Source organism: Engraulis encrasicolus, chromosome 3, assembly GCF_034702125.1.
Source record: "Engraulis encrasicolus isolate BLACKSEA-1 chromosome 3, IST_EnEncr_1.0, whole genome shotgun sequence".
NCBI lineage: Eukaryota > Metazoa > Chordata > Actinopteri > Clupeiformes > Engraulidae > Engraulis > Engraulis encrasicolus.
Genome location: NC_085859.1, coordinates 14,447,596 through 14,452,381, shown reverse-complemented (window position 1 = coordinate 14,452,381; position 4,786 = coordinate 14,447,596).

Genomic DNA, 4,786 nt, shown 5'->3' with positions numbered 1-4,786 from the left:
TTTTCAATGTGCTTCTCTGATTATGGTTTTATAGGTAAATGATTAACGAGATTTGAGGAACAATCAAGCAGCAGTGTTTTCCACAGGACATGTTAGTAAATGTGGCTGGGGGTTAGGCCGTATTGAGACGTGGCTATCATCATTGGAAAGATAATGTTGAGCATTATCATCAGAAATGATATGAACACCCCACCCCAATAAAAAAAATAGCATATACATTCTTGTAAAGAAACATAACACCTTTGCGCAGAACCTATGTTATAACCTTACTGTCAACAAAATTGTATGACCAAGGTTACTTTCGACTCCCCTTACTGTCATAGCAGTGTTGTTTTTATGTAGTTGAGTCTAGCAAAAAGTGAGTTGAGTTGATGGGTGTCTGTTTGTTTGTCAAGGTGGCAACGCTTTTTCAATAGGCTGTTATTAAGTGTTACCGGCGATGATTGGTGTCTGTCAAGGTGCCTGCTTTAACCATGAAGTAATGGAGAAAACACTCAGCTGCTGTACTGAATGCCACAAGAAGACAGGCTTTGGTCATCTGAGTACCACGCAGTGATGTGCGGTTGACCAATAAGTGGCAGAGTTTCAGCCAGCCACTAAGGTTTCACTTCTCAGCTCCCTCCACACCACCACCCTCCTGCCCCAGAGCCAGCTGGTGGCTCCCTCCCTCCTTCACCTGATGGTGGTGGTCAGAGACATGGAAGTAAGCATTGGGCTAATCTCCTTCCCTCTCCTCTCCCCCCTCCTCTCCTCTGTTCCATCCACTAGCCATGAGGTGAACGGGGCCCCTCTCCCCTACCCTCCTCTCCTCTCCTCCTCCCGTCTCTTCTCCTCTCCTCCTCTCCTCCTCTCCTCTTCTTTCCTCCCCTCTCTGCCCCTCTCCCCTCTCCTCTCCTCCTTCCCTCTCCTCCCTTCTTATTCCCTCTCCCCTCCTCCAGCCATTAGTGAACAGGGCCACTGCTCCCCTCTCCTCACCTCACCTCTTCTCCGCTCCTCCCTTCTCTCCTCTCCTCTATTCCATCCACGAGCCATGAGGTGAACGGGGTCCCTCCCCCCTCCATTCCCCTCCTCTCCTCCTCTCTTCTCCTTTCCTCCCCTCTCTGCCCCTCTCCCCTCCCTTCCCTTTTTTCTCCTCTCCTCTGCTCCATCCGCTAGCCATGAGGTGAACCCCCCCTCCTCTCCCCTCCTCCAGCTGCTAGGCGTGAGGTGAACGAGGCCACTGCACGCGCCTGCCGGCTGTTTTGCATCTTTAATGCATTCCGCTGCCCTGTGCTCTACTGCAGCCACGGCCGAAGTCTGCTCTCCCCAACTATTTTATTGTTTTATTTCCCCTTTGTTTTACTCCAAGTGAGCCCTACAGCTCTAAACACTGCTTCCCTTCTGCAGTGAAGAGCATTTACACGCAAAAGGGAAAGGGAAATGTGTGATGGAGAGATTAATAGGGCAATAATGACACAGCTTTCACAAAGCACATGATAAATAAGGATTTTTTTTGTTCGAGTTTTTGGTTTGGTTAACCTCTGTGCATTTTCTCTGTGCTTGTAAAAAGGATGGTGACTTCTGGTGGAGGTTTAATGCACTAGATTCCACTCAAAAGGATTATACTCTAAAAAGTGTGTGAGTGTGCGCGTGTGTGTGGTTTGAGGGTTCGATTGCAAGGACGTGAACGTCCGTGACCCCTAATTGGGGGGGGGAGGTGCCCGGCCGGCCTTCACCCCTCACTGCCTGCCTGTGTGATCCCTGTGAGTGGGCAGTAGGCCAGGCCAGTCATGCTCCCGAGCCCGGGCGGGGATGGTTCAATCTCCCCTTTCACAGGCCGGCCCGACCCAGCCCGCCACGCGCAGCCCGGCCCGATCAGCATTCCTCACGTGCCCACCGCAGCAGGCCCGCCGACAGCTTTGGCCGGGCCCGGGACAAAGTCATCTGAAAGGGCCCCAAACCCAACACAACATAGTACAATGTAATCACTCGGCACCCAATTCTGGGCTCCCTCGGTCTCTGGGCCTGGGACAAGTGAACCCTTTGTGTGTGTGTGTCCTGCTGTTGTCTTCCCCGCGCCCCCAGCATCCAGTCCACAGCTCGGCCTGGCACAGGGAGTCCTGGCCAGGGGGGCAGCAGGGTGCGGAGCGGACAGGGCTGGGTCAAAAAAAATCAAGTGGGGCATTTTCAGCCAGGACCTGTCCGGCAGGCATTGAGAGACGCAATATGAGGCCTGTGACAACATTTTTAGTCTTCTATTATGAGCTATTTTGACCACAAAAGCCAAAATGAATACCGGTACTTAAATCTGACTCGGAGAGATCAGCTGTGGCAACATGTGGACTGGTACCACTGAATTGAGGGGAGGACCAGGCCAAAATCATCAACAATCCACCGGGCAAATGCCCTGTATGCCTTTTGGCCAGTCCACTCATGGTAGCGGGGTGAGTCCGTGGCCCAACAAAGAGCTGTGTTGTTGGGTGTGCAGGCTACTGCAATGCATGGTCCCTGCTGAACTAAACCAAAAAATAAACTGAAGCGCATAATCATTTTTACTTGATACCTCAATCGTAGTGAGGAGGACATTGGGTTTAAATCAGGGGTGAGGAGCCTTTTTCATTCGCGGGGCCACTTTTTTCAGATTTTACAAAGTCCTCCAAGGGTCGTACTATGAACGCAAGCCAGGATTTCTCCCTGCATTTTAGGCCTGTATTGAAGGCGGCCACCTTTACAACAGACCCCACCTTCTCTACGTCCAATGAAAATAATAAATGAAAAAACTTGATTATGGGGGGTGCAGCACGCTAAGCCCCCCACATTTGGGCTTACATTGCCCACGGGGACCCCGGTACGAGTCCGGCCGGGGTCCCGACCCTGCCCCGTCTCTCTCTCCCAATTGTTTCCTGTCTACTCTCACACTGTCCTATAATAATAAAGGCCAAAAAGCCCCCCAAAAAATTCTTAGGTAAAAAAACAAAACTTGATTATATATTGCAAATGTCACGGGGTGACAAACTGAGAACTCGCACACTCACTGATGACATTAATTTCAGGTGCCAACGGGAGGAGGGAGAAAGGTGATTAGGCCCTGTGTTGCCAGATGTGTCTGACCAAATCTCGCCCAAATTGCTCTCAAAAAACTGCCAAAATGTGCTAAATTCCGCCAAAATTCAACAAATTACATTGACTTCTTTGGGCCCTAAACGGCTGAAAAAAACACCAAATGGCCAATTTTTCCCGTTTTTACCCGCAGATGCTTGTCCCAAGTAGCCCAATTGGGCAGGCACTCGCCCAATCTGGCAACACTGATTGGGCCCATAGGGTGGGTGTGGGCTTTCTATGTGCAGGTGCAGCTAAGATGGCGAGGAGAAGACACCGAGAGAGGGCCCTTCTCAAAACCTAGGACAGTGTCCTTCCAAGTGTATCAGCCTAATTAGTCACACCCAGTGATTGGATACTCTTTATTAGTCACACCCAGTGATTGGATATTCTGTAGAGTTCACCAAAGAGTATCCAATCACTGGGCGTGACTAATTAGGCTGATACACTTGGAAGGACACTGTCCTAGGTTTTGAGAAAGGCCCAGAGAAACACACACGGCGGCAGCACTAGAGAGGATCGACGCCGGAGAGGCGGCCCACGGCTGGGGCGCAGCAGCGGAGGGGGAGAGCACAATACGCCGGTATCCAGATGAGGCCAGGCGGTGATGGGGGCACGCATTTCGGTCCTATGGACGGCCCAGGCAACAGACGACTACAGATGGCGCAGACGGCATATTGCCCCCCAAACGAGGTCTGCGGCCAGAGTCACGAAGAGGTTGCCGCGATGGGAAAGCTGGTGGAGGAGGACGCTCACCACCGAAGAGTTAAGTGCCACGCCTGGTCACCATTTAGCCTTCACTTGGAAGCCCGCTTCCCCTCTATGTCTACGCTGCCCTCTGCTCTCGCTCTCGCTCTCTCTCTCTCTTTCTCTCTCTCTCTCTCTCTCTCTCTCTCTCTCTCTGGACTTTTTAAACCTCTCTCTTTCTTGGAGCCTGCACAATGCAAGAACTAACCCAAGACTGCTGCACCAGCACCATCGAAGATAACGGCCCCTAAACCCCTATCGTTTCTACCGTGTGTTGTTTGCAGTGAAGATCACGTGTGCTCATGTGAAGTAGTTAGGCTACCGGATTGCGGTGCTAGAGTTCTAGTCACATAAATGGGATTGGGAATAGTCAACCTCCTGTGGTGATGATGCGCAACTAATGAACTTGCAAATGGGCCCGACTAGCCCTCTCGTTTCTATCTGCAGCTGACCTGAACTCTGTGTGTGTGCCCAGGCGAGCCAGGTGCCCCCGCCCAGCCTGACCGGGACCGCAGCTCGCACAGCCGAATAGTGGAGTTCCATTGGACAGAGGACAGAACGAAATGGACCGGTTGTATTCAGGCGCGCGCGCACACACACACGCACACACACACGCACACACACACACACACACACACACACATGTGTACAATGCTCCTCGGGGTAGTTGGTAGGCCTAATAAGAGGGCGTGCCGCTTTCAAACGCAAACCTCCCATCTGTGACACAAATGTAATTTCTCATGTGAAACTGCATAACATAAAAATGATATCGCGGGCCATAGGTTCCCCTGCCTTGGTTTAAATGGAGGAAAAACACTCCCAGAGAATGGAGATGGAAGCTAGCCTAGCGTTATGAATTTGCTCTTACCATAATGGTAATGACCAAGTCGTAGTGCATTACTAAAGGCCCTTTCTTATGTGATAGACAAAATTGTTTTCATGTCATTTATTTGTTTATGTC